Below are 12935 nucleotides of genomic sequence, written 5' to 3' on the forward strand. Positions count from 1 at the left end.
GCTCTATGTAAGCATAGGAAAATTGAGATAGGAAAGACATTTCCATGTCAGCACATTTGGAGTTTAGGCAAACTTTATTTTTATTTTATAAATTTGTTCATCCTTAATTCCTATTGTATTTCCTCTCCAGGGTTCACAACACTGTTCTGAAGATTTTTAGTTAGGAGATATTGAACTTCATAAATACTTTGTCTTTCACATATTTTTTTCTTTCAGATGTTTGTTTCTAACTACAGACAAGGTAAATTTTTGTACCTTGGGATGATTTTTAAAAATTGGATTTTAATCAACATGTTTGAATGCCTACTGTGTACAAGGAAGAGTGGAGAGTTCACAAACAAATAACTGAGCTCCCTGTTCTCAGGGGTACAGTGTTGCAGGTGAAATCTCACTTCATTCAGGGAGGTGCATGGAGTGAGTTTCTGCCTAATAAGTACCTGACAGCAAACAGCCCTTGGCATGCAGTGCATCTCCGCTCTTTGTTCCTAGCACTTAGTGTCCAGGGTTAGCACACTGGCCTTTCATCAACATCATTTAGCATTCACTACTCATGCAAAGAGTTGACTCACTGGAAAAGACTCTGATGCTGGGAGGGATTGGGGACAGGAGGAGAAGGGGACGCCAGAGAATGAGATGGCTGGATGGCATTACCGACTCGATGGACATGAGTTTGAGTGAACTCCGGGAGTTGGTGATGGACAGGGAGGCCTGGCGTGCTGTGATTCATGGGGTCGCAAAGAGTCAGACACGACTGAGTGACTGAACTGACTGACTGACTCCTCTCACTGTCAGAACAAGGAGGGGGGGCGGGGGTTGCTATAAAGTATACACTACTGGCATGTACACACTCGCACTTGCCCATGTACACAAAACAAGATGTTTACTGTCTGGTTCAAAAAGCAGATGAGCAGGTCATAGAGAGCACTGTTGGATTAAAGAGAAGGCATAAAAGATGAGGAACCTGGGAAGCCTTCCCAAATAAAATTAACACTTTGAGATTTGAAGACTGAGCAGATATTCAGTGTTAGTTTCAATATCAAGAGACAGAAGTAATAATGATTCTGAGTACTGTTTCAGGTATTGCATGTAGTTCGATAAAACTGGTGGGAAGGGTGCGTGAAAACAAAGGCCACAGAATAAGAGAGAACCTTCCAAGGCACTAGTAAGCTAAAGACTAATAGTCTGAATAGTTTAAATGGTAGAATATCACACATATTTAGGTTTCAGAAAAATTTCTGTGAAAACTGTGGAAAATGTACTGCAAATGTTGGGCTAAAGGTAGAACTTGATGAACAACTTTGGAGAGAACTGTCCTGGATAAAGTAAGTGGTGGTAAAATTAACTTGAGTAGAACCTATTAAGATTTTTTAAAATTATATTTTAAAATAGGTATTGAAATTTTCTTTCTGAGGATTACACATAATTGTAAACAAAATGACATACTCACTGTCTTATCCACCCCGCCTCCCCTGGCCATTGTTAGATTATTACTAGACTTAAATAATCCTCTGTCTGAAATAGTCTTTTATAAATTTTATTTTACAAGACATACCTAAATAGTTCTTAACTTGTACTTGTGAAGATTATACTTTTCAAAAACTTGAATTTTAAAAGAAATTGAATCAAGATTTTGAGAGTAAAGAGAAAAATCATCTATAATTACATACCTTAAAGTAGCAAGTATAAGCAAAATGTCCTCTTTCCTTGCAGTTTTCCTGTTATGCTGCTGCTAAGTCACTTCAGTCGTGTCCGACTCTGTGCGACCCCATAGACGGCAGCCAACCAGGCTCTGCCGTCTCTGGTATAAATGCTTTTTAAAACATAGTTGTGACCACCAGCACTTGAAACTTTGCACCTTGCTTTTCTGAAAACATCATAAAATTTTACCCATCTTTTAACAAAGTCACACAGCCATCATCTTAAATTATTGCACAATATTCCATCAAGTAGATGGAAATTAATTTATTTAACTTCTCCTATTGTTGGATATTTGTGTTGTTTTCTTCTTTTGCATTTATATTGTTGAGCCTCGGAGCAGGCTGATTCAAGATATGCTACAATAACATATTGATTATTTTGAATTTAAGTTACTTGAGAAACAGCCAGTGGAGAAAAACTGATATAGAAAAACACTCTGACCCCCTCTTTCCCCTTAAAAGAAGGAAATAAATCTCCATGTGAAAGTATCCTCCTCATACCAAGAGGATAGAAAGCATCCTTATCACCAGAGTTAGTAAATTCAAGGCTGAGAAAACTCTGTAGACAAACTTTGTTGCCTCTTCATTAGCCTGTTACCCCAAGCATAAGCCCCTTTGTTAAATCTTCACAAATAATTGTTTGTTTGTCTAAAAATGATATGTAAACAGCCTGCTTTGGTCACTTCAGAGATACCATTTCTATAGATCTCTGTTTATATGAATTAAATTGGGTTTTTCTATTAATCTGCATCAATTTAATTATTAGGCCATCCAAGAGAACTCCCCAACAATACATAACATTGTAACAAACATCTCATGTATACATCTTTTTCCATATCGTAGATGATCGTGTTTTTTTGTTTAGTAAGCTAGAGTCTCAGAAGTGAAACTGCTGGATCATAGGGTATGAACATTTTTGAGGATTTTTGATGCATACTGCTGAATTATATTTTCTTCTCTCTGTAATTCTAAAGATAATACAACGAAAATTTTGATAGGGACAGACTTAGAGACCTTAGTCACCTATTCATCTTTGTGTTTCTGAGTAACTACCACATGAACAGAGTCTCCTAAGGAGAAAAAAACAACAACTAAAAGCTGTGAAAGGAGAAGTACAAAGAATTAAAAAAGAGAGAGTTTTGAATTAAGAGAAAACTGATAAGGGGCAGGAAAGGGCTTAGGCGAGCTGGTTGCAGTCAGCAACAGACAGATGTAACACAAACTGGGTCATTGAGTTGGGACAGCCCTAGGACATAAAAAGACTGAAATGAAGTAAAGCTCTGGATTACTTTGTTCTTGAATATTGAATTTTTTCAGAAGCATGGAGCATGAAATATTACAGTGATAAGCCAAGATTGGAAACATAGCCAAGAAAAAGAGGGTCTTTAAGGGATTGTTTAACATGTGTTGAAGGAATAATTTGGTTTGGTCTTAAACGACTCAAAAAGTAAATTGACATTAAAGCTTTTGCATAACAAAATAGGCGTGGAAGCAGAAAACAATGAGGCTAGTAGAATAGTTTATCCTGTAAATTTGTTATGATGTGAAACATTAGCTTTTTGGTCCTAGAAAAGGTTTGTCAGCAAGCTTTAATGATGTATTTTTTAAGTGCAATTAATACTAATTTGTTATGGGTATACGTTTTATTCTAGTTTGAAGACTGTTAATCTGAGGGTTTTGAGTCAATAAAAAAAACTATATAGTTCATCATTCTAAAACTTAATTCTAAGAATCATTCTAACAATCCCCCACCCACTGCATCCCCCCACCCTTCACCCCACCACAGTGTTTAAGCATTAAGCATTTAAAAATATTCAGGCCCTAGAAAAATGTGTTTAAATTCAGGTTTGACCACAACGTTTAGATTTATCCTGGTGCTTACACAGATGCCCATCTTTCTGCAAATGAGGCTAGGGATCAGGTGTGTAATCATTTTAACGAAAGGCAAGAAAGAACAGAACTCAAAAAATAAGACACAGGCCAGAAGATAGATACAACATATATTCTATTAAAAATTAAAGACACTTGGAAATTTAGCTTATCATCTAAACAAGCTCCACAGCCACACCCTTGGAAAGGGTTTCCTAACCCAAAGAGGTCTCTACAATCACAGTGTATATATCACTGCTATTTATTTGTCCTTCATTGTTCCACAGGCCTAAGTGTTTAGCACTTGGGTACATTAAAAATGTAGATTTTAAAAACAATAATCAACCAAGATTATTAATTTTTCAGAACTCTAATAGCACTATATTTGGCTGATAGGAAAGTGGTATAATCGATTCATCTCAAAAGGTTTTTAGTTCCTGATCTTGAGCTATTTATATTCTAGTCAAAAACACATTGAAGATACTGCACGATGTTATAGCTCAAAAGAGAAAAATGTCTGATATTCAAATTCAAAAAATATTTGATATGCACACTAAATAATTGTTTTATAAGTGCCTGACTCATTAGCACCTAGAAGTAGTAAAATGATCACTAAAGAGAGTGGAAGTTTTGGACTTTGCTTCAATAGCTTTTCTGGAAAGCATGAAAGCTAGTAAAAGTCAATTTTTTTGCTCTTCTGAAAACTAGAGCTCCTGATTGCCAATAAGCCCCAGCTAGGGAAGGCAAGAGAACAGTTCACTGTTTATTGGTAATTTATGAAGCAGAACAGCAAAAGATATGTTCATGCTTTTTATTTGTAGTATGCTATGATTTTGTTCTGCAAAGTAAACTTAATTTACTTAGCTCCAACAATACGCCATCCACTATGTCTTGATACTCCAGGACAAAAAGATAAATTAGATTGAGTCCCTGCCCTTCCAGCCATGGTCTAGCAGAGGAGACAAATTTTAGGTGATCATCATGGCTTATGATAATGTTTGTAATAGAACTACGTAAAATATGAAGATAAGTGAGGAATCCTGACTAGGGGGCAAGATAGTCTTTCAGACATATGGAACAGCATGAGCAAAGGTATAGACATTTGAAATTATAAGGCCTGAACAAAACTAAAAGTAGTTTGATGTGACTAAAATATCAAGTATGTAGAGAAGGGCCTGAGAATAGCTGGAAAGACTGGCATCGGAATGTTCTCAGTCTTTTATATAATAAAGAGTTTGAACTGTATACTGTAGGCAATGAATGTGTATCTATATTGAAACAGAAATAGAAGAAATTGCTACCAAATTTAAAAATGATAGAAAGCTGATAGAGGTAATTTGGTAGATGATAACAATCACATTTCAAAGGAATCTCATAATGGTTGAAATGCTGGTACAAATACATTTTATACACACACACACAGAGACACACATCCTCCAACATAAGCCTCTCAAATCAGCTCACTAATAATTAAGGAGTTCATTATGTGCTATTTTTCAAAGGAAAATATCTAGGTAGTCAATAGGAGTATAATGACTAGACTCCAGGAGTTGGTGATGGACAGGGAGGCCTGGTGTGCTGTGGTCCAGGGGTCGCGAAGAGTCGGACACGACTGAGCGACTGAACTGAATGATCAGATCACGGAAAGGAACAATCTCACTGTTCTTTTCTATGTTGCAGCAATAAATGTATCATTTATTGTAAACTTCCCTGCAGTTACATGTACTGAGAAATCTAAAACTAAATCTAATCACACCACTACTCCCCTTAAAATTCCACTAGACTCTCTACTTCCTGCAGCAGAACACCCATGAACCTTAGCCTCTTCCCCACCATTTGGCTCATCTTGCCACCCCTCCAATGCTACACCTGCATATCCTCCAGGACACCATTCTGGATTTTGCCTCCAGACCTTATCCCTCCATTCTGCTCTCAGCCTGAAGTAAATTTATCCACATGCTGAAAGTCTGCTTATCTTATAATGCCTGGCTCAACCGTCATGTTCTCCAAGGAAAGTCCCCTTTTCCCCTACCCATTTTCAGGAACACTTGGGTTCTGTTCTTTGTCTCACTGCTCCTCATATTTTATGACTGCATCTAAAATGATTAATTATATGTATTTTTATATATTAGACCTCTGAAATGAAGTGAAGTCACTCAGTCATGTCCGACTCTTGCGACCTCATGAACTATACAGTTCATGAAATTCTCTAGGCCAGAATACTGGAGTGAGAAGCCTTTCCCTTCTCCAGGGGATCTTCCCAACCCAGGGATTGAACCCAGGTCTCCTGCATTGTAGGTGGATTCTTTACCAGCTGAGCCATAAGGGAAACCCAAGAATACTGGAGTGGGTAGTCTATCTCTTCTCCAGCGGATCTTCCCGACCCAGGAATCAAACCGGGGTCTCCTGCATTGCAGGTGGATTCTTTACAAACTGAGCTATCAGGGAAGCCCATATTAGACCTCTGCTAGTACTTAATGCAAAAAGGCAAAATGGCTGTCTGAGGAGGCCTTACAAATAGCTGTGAAAAGAAGAGAAGCGAAAAGCAAAGGAGAAAAGGAAAGATATAAACATCTGAATGCAGAGTTCCAAAGAATAGCAAGGAGAGATAAGAAAGCCTTCCTCAGCGATCAATGCAAAGAAATAGAGGAAAACAACAGAATAGGAAAGACGAGATCTCTTCAAGAAAATTAGAGATATCAAGGGAATATTTCATGCAAAGATGGGCTCGATAAAGGACAGAAATGGTATGGACCTAACAGAAGCAGAAGATATTAAGAAGAGGTGGCAAGAATACACAGGAGAACTGTACAAAAAAGAGCTTCATGACCAAGATAATCACGATGGTGTGATCACTCACCTAGAGCCAGACATCTTGGAATGTGAAGTCAAGTGGGCCTTAGAAAGCATCACTACAAGCAAAGCTAGTGGAGGTGATGGAATTCCAGTTGAGCTATTTCAGATCCTGAAAGATGATGCTGTGAAAGTGCTGCACTCAATATGCCAGCAAATTTGGAAGACTCAGCAGTGGCCACATGACTGGAAGAGGTCAGTCTTCATTCCAATCCCAAAGAAAGGCAATGCCAAAGAATGCTCAACCTACCGCACAATAGAACTCATCTCACACGCTAGTAAAGTCATGCTCAAAATTCTCCAAGCCAGGCTTCAGCAATATGTGAACCGTGAACTTCCAGATGTTCAAGCTGGTTTTAGAAAAGGCAGAGGCACCAGAGATCAAATTGCCAACATCCGCTGAATCATGGAAAAAGCAAGAGAGTTCCAGAAAAACATCTATTTCTGCTTCATTGACTATGCCAAAGCCTTTGACTGTGTGGATCACAATAAACTGTGGAAAATTCTGAAAGAGATAGGAATAGGAATAGCAGACCACCTGACCTGCCTCTTGAGAAACCTATATGCAGGTCAGAAAGCAACAGTTAGAACTGGACATGGAACAACAGACTGGTTCCAGATAGGAAAAGGAGTACGTCAATGCTGTATGTTATCACCCTGCTTATTTAACTTATATGAAGAGTACATCATGAGGAACGCTGGGCTGGAAGAAGCACAAGCTGGAATCAAGATTGCTGGGAGAAATATCAATAACCTCAGATATGCAGATGACAACACCCTTATGGCAGAAAGTGAAGAAGAACTAAAAAGTCTCTGGATGAAAGTGAAAGAAGAGAGTGAAAAAGTTGGCTTACAGCTCAACATTCAGAAAACTAAGATCATGGCATCTGGTCCCATCACTTCATGGGAAATAGATGGGGAAACAGTGTCAGACTTTGTTTTTGGGGGCTCTAAAATCACTGCAGATGCTGATTGCAGCCATGAAATTAAAAGATGCTTACTCCTTGGAAGGAAAGTTATGACCAACCTAGGTAGCATATTAAAAAGCAGAGATATTACTCTGCCAAAAAAGTTCTGTCTAGTCAAGGCTATGGTTTTTCCAGTGATCATGTATGGATGTGAGAATTGGGCTGTGAAGAAAGCTGATCCCCAAAGAATTGATGCTTTTCAACTGTGGTGTTAGAGAAGACTCTTGAGAGTCCCTTGGACTGCAAGGAGATCCAACCAGTCCATTTTAAAGGAGATCAATCCTGGGTGTTCATTGGAAGGACTAATGCTGAAGCTGAAACTCCAATACTTTGGCCACCTCATGCAAAGAGTTGACTCATTGGAAAAGACCCTGATGCTGGGAGGGATTGGAGGCGAGAGAAGGGGACGACAGAGAATGAGATGGCTGGATGGCATCACCAACTCGATGGACATGAGTTTGAATGAACTCCGGGAGTTGGTTATGGACTGGGAGGACTGGCGTGCTGTGATTCGTGGGGTTGCAAAGAGTCAGACACGACTGAGTGACTGAACTGAACTGAAAGAGTCGGACACACTGAGTGACTGAACTGAACTGAGTACTTAATTGGGAGAAGGCAATGGCAACCCACTCCAGTACTCTTGCCTGGAAAATCCCATGGGAGGATCCTGGTAGGCTGCCGTCCATGGGGTCGCTTAGAGTCAGACAGGACTGAGCAGCTTCACTTTCACTTTTCACTTTCATGCATTGGAGAAGGAAATAGCAACCCACTCCAGTGTTCTTGCCTGGAGAATCCCAGGAATGGGGGAGCCTGGTGGGCTGCCACCTATGGGGTCACACAGAGTCGGACATGACTGAAGCGACGCAGCAGCAGCAGCAGTACTTATTGGGGGTTCCCCGGTGGCTCAGCAGTAAAGAATCTGCCTGCAGTGCAGAAGATACAGATTCAATCCCTGGGTCAGGAAGATCCCCCGGAGAAGGGTATGGCAACCCACTCCAGTGTTCTTGCCTGGAGAATCCTATGGACAGAGAAGCCTGCTGGGCTACAGTCCATGGGGTCTCAGAGTCGGACACAACTGAGCGATTTAGCATGCACTAGTGGAGAATCCCAGGGACAGGGGAGCCTGGTGGGCTTCCGTCTGTGGGGTCTCACAGAGTCAGACACGACTGAAGCAACTTAGCAGCAGCAGCAGCAGCAGTGGCTCAGAAGGTACAGAATCTGCCTGCGATGGGGGAGACCTGGGTTCAATCCCTGGATTCGGAAGATCCCCTGGAGAAGAGAATGGCAACCCACTCCAGTATTCTTGGCTGGGAAATCCCATGGACAGAGGACCCTGGTAGGCTACCATCCACGGGGTCACAAAGAGTTGGATGCAACTTAGCCACTAAACAATAACAACCGTACTTAATTGTCAAGTCTTCATGGTAAGTGTCTTATTCATCCTTGTATTTCCAGTGCCTGACATTTTGTAAGTGTTCAATAAATATATGGTGATACTGGGGAGCAAAATTTGCCACCCCCAAATGTCTCTGGCATGTAGATAATTTCAAACTGAAAACAATCAAGGCCCCAAAGCCTCAGGAAGAAACTTTGACCTTCCCCCAAATGCCTAAAAAGAATTTAGGAGGGCCTGTTCGCAGAGTGGAACAGATATCAGTGGGACAGGTAAGCATCGCCAGAGATACTTACCTGCAATGAATATGGGCTGGGTGTGGTGAGGGAAACTCTCAGAGACCAGAGTCCACTCTGCGGTCCCATTGTCTCTGCGTAGCCCAGCAAACATTTGCCAAACATTTGCTTTCCATCTTCATGTTAATTGCCTTCCTCCCCTAATGAAGTCTGAAACCCCTAACTGGCAACATTTTCTTCTGTCTTTAACTGAAAATGGTATTCAAGGTGAGGATTCCGGCTATTTTGGCAAGTCACACAGTTTTTCTGGGTCTCTCCCATATACATTTGTTATTAAACTTTTGTTTGAATTTCTCCTGTTAAACATGTCTCAGGGCTTCCCCGGTGGCTCAGAGGTTAAAGCGTCTGCCTCCAATGCGAGAGACCCGGGTTCGATCCCTGGGTCGGAAAGATCCCCTGGAGAAGGAAACGGTAACCCACTCCAGTATTCTTGCCTGGAGAATCCCATGAACGGAGAAGCCTGGTAGGCTACAGTCCACGGGGTCGCAAAGAGTTGGACACGACTGAGCGACGGAACGGAACGGAAACATGTCTCATGTCAATTTACTTCTTCGACCCAGTCTGAAAGAAAATTTCCTCCTCCATGACAGTGAATAAATGAATGAATGGACTTATTAAGGGGAGTCAGTGTTACACCATGGTTAAAAGCACAGGCTTTGGAGGCAGATAGATTTATGCACAAGCCCTTGCTCCATTTATCAGCTTGGTTGAGGTATTAAAGTTAACAGGTGGCTCAGATGGTAAAGAATTTGCCTGTGATGCAAGTGACCTGGGTTTGATCCCTGGGTAGGGAAGATTCCCTGGAGAAGGGAATGGTTACCTACTCCAGTACTTTTGCCTGGAGAATTCCATGGACAGTGGAGCCTGGCAGGCAATAGTCCATAGGATCACAAAGAGTCAGACATGACTAAGCAACTAACACTTTCATTTTCACTTTTTTTTCAACCCTTAGTTTATTCATCTTTAAAATGAGTGCTTACAGAGACTTTGCAAGAATTAAGTGAGATAAATAGAATAAGCATTCATGGGTGCTGAATTGCTTCAGTTGTGTTCAACTCTGTGCGACCCTGTGAACCATAGCCTCCAGGTTCCTCTGCCCATGGGATTCTCCAAGCTAGAATACTGGAGTGGGTTGCCGTGCCTGCCTTCAGAGGATCTTCCTGACCCAAGGATGGAACACACGCCTCTTATGTCTCCTGCATTTACCACTAGCGCCACTTGGGAAACCCTATAGGCATTTATATATGGTAAATATCCTTATTATGATTTTATATTCTGAATTTCCTGGGTAATTTAAATCCTTCTTGGTCTTTAAACTCACTCTTTTGCTTTATGGACCCAGAAACTTGACCCTCAGGCTTGATCAGGCAGGGGTTTTGATTACCTCCATCTAAACTAGTAAGAGACTTACTGATAATGTATAATAGGAGCTATATCTACTCTGAGTTCCCCACACACCAAACACAGGCGTAAGGCTTACAATCACTGAGGGGCCAGGTCCACTTGGGAGATCAAGTTATAACTGCAGCGTTTGCTTTAAAAGAAGGAAATCAGATATTTTTACAAGGATGTTTTTAACAAGCTAGTGTATATCCACTGGGGACATTTCCACTAGAATAGGTCACATTCAAGATGTTTTGTTCTTGTTGTTTTGCCTTTCTCTTGAGGGAGTATGATCTTGGAGTTGAAAAGGTCTTTAGAAGTCACTGTTGATACAGAGGGGTAAGATAGATACATTATCTCAGACAGCCAGCTAATTATTTTGGTGTGGTCTATGTGGTGTTCATTGGAAGGACTGATGCTAAAGCTGAAACTGCAATACTTTGGCCGCCTCATGCGACAAGTTGACTCACTGGAAAAGACTCTGATGCTAGGAAAGGTTGGGAGTGGGAGGAGAAGGGGACGACAGAGAATGAGGTGGCTGGATGGCATCACCGACTCTGTGGACATGAGTTTGAGTGAACTCCGGGAGTTGGTGATGGACAGGGAGGCCTGGCGTGCTGTGATTCATGGGGTCGTGGAGAGTCGGACACGACTGAGCGACTGAACTGAACTGAACTGAACTGATGTGGAATTAGCAGTTTGATCCTTGGCTTTTCCATCCAGAAACTCAATTTTGTTAGTATATCCCAAACTAAACAGACTCAAAAGGAGTGACTACAGTAACTAAACTCATAAAAGACTGATGTACAAACCAGGGTACAAATTCATTCATGTATAATGCAAAATACAACTTCCAGTATATTTTTTCCATAGGAAATCTATTTAAAAAGCCAAATTATAATCATTAAATTTGCTTGTTATCCATGAGATCAAAGAAATGGATGTTCATGTCATCCAGCTATAACTTGAGGCACTCATCTCACTGCAGAGATGTGTCTGCCAAGGAACTGACTACTTAAATCCATGCTGATCAGGGCTCCCTCTCTCCAGGACTGGGGGATACCAACAACAAAGTCAGGGAAGGCAGAAATTTCATTTCATTGTGTGTGTCGGGAATCCGATTCAGTATGTGTAATGTTCAAAGGGTGAGCTGAGAGGAAGAAAGCAGACTGATCAGGCTGAAGAGGTACATAAGACCAGATCATGGGATGTAGGAAATGCTAGAAGGAGTGACCAGGGCAGGGCAAAGAATTATTAAGTGGTATTGAGAGCTCAGCTGGGTGTAGAAACCATGGATGTGTGCAGCTATTTCAATCAATGTGATTGAGTCATTTCCTAGAGCTATTTGGGTACTCTTGGATTGAAGGTTGGAGAAGGCATGGCACCCCACTCCAGTACTCTTGCCTGGAAAATCCAATGGATGGTGGATTGAAGGTAGTTGGTTAAGTTGATCCAGAGTTAGGAGTATAGGGAGCAACCAAGCAAATGCAGTGGAAAAACAACAGTAAGATGGTTATCAGGGATTATTTACAGTAGCAAAAGGAATGAACCCTGGGGCTTCTACTAAATGAAATCCTGAAAGACAATCGGAAAAGGGTGGGGCAGAAGTCTTTGTGAGGTAGAAGGCAAGTTTGAGTGTCTGTCTCCCCTATAATCAGTGAGTTTCTTGAGGACAGGGACCGGGTCTTATTCAATGTATACCAAGTACCTAAAACCGTGCTCGACACACGGTAGGAATTTAAGAATGCTGACTAAAATGTGTGTGCATGCCAAGTTGCGTCAGTTGTGTCCAACTCTTTGCTATCCTATGGAGCCTGCCAGGCTCCTCTGTCCATGGGATTATCCAGGCAAGAATACTGGAATAGGTTGCCAAGCCCTCCTCCAGGGGATCTTCCTGACCCAGGGATCAAACCCAGGTCTCTTATGTTTCCTGCATTGGCAGGTGGGTTCTTTACCGCTAGTGTCAACTGGTAAGCCCACATGAATAAATAAACAAGCCATGTTAGAACTCAGAGCTCCTGTTCTTAATACACAGTAATTTCTCTAATAGATAAGCTCCCTAACAGTAGAATACCATGTTTATTCACATCTTAATCTTTTCGCCATAAAAAAGTAATCCTAAATTTAAAACCAATAACCACTCTTTTTTTAACTTTACTGAACGGTACTCATTCCTTTATTGTTTTTGCACATTGCTTTTGACTATTATACAATTTTCAGTTCAGTCACTGTTTATGTATTATCCTGGTGATTACAAATTTCTTTAGGGTAAGGAATATGTCATTATGAATTTTTATATCCAATAGCACTTATGCCAATGACCACTCTTACACTAAGAGTAAAATTTTAAATTTGACAAGACTCCCAAAACTAATACAAGTAATAGCCACCACCATTTAACTGAAAGTCAGTCATGTATCAGATGCTGTACTAGGGCTTTATCCTTATCTCATTCGATTTACATGACAATTCTATA

The 12935-nt window shown here is 40.9% G+C and overlaps 1 long non-coding RNA gene across 1 annotated transcript in view; it reads right to left on the reverse strand.

Annotated features, from left to right (window-relative positions):
- Window positions 1-12935, reverse strand: part of LOC129539562 (uncharacterized) — a 115132-nt gene that overhangs the window by 84830 nt on the left and 17367 nt on the right. The window lies entirely within an intron of this gene.

The sequence above is a fragment of the Moschus berezovskii genome, chromosome 11, assembly GCF_049115385.1.
Source record: "Moschus berezovskii isolate FMDL1 chromosome 11, NW_MosBer_1.0, whole genome shotgun sequence".
NCBI classification, from domain to species: domain Eukaryota; kingdom Metazoa; phylum Chordata; class Mammalia; order Artiodactyla; family Moschidae; genus Moschus; species Moschus berezovskii.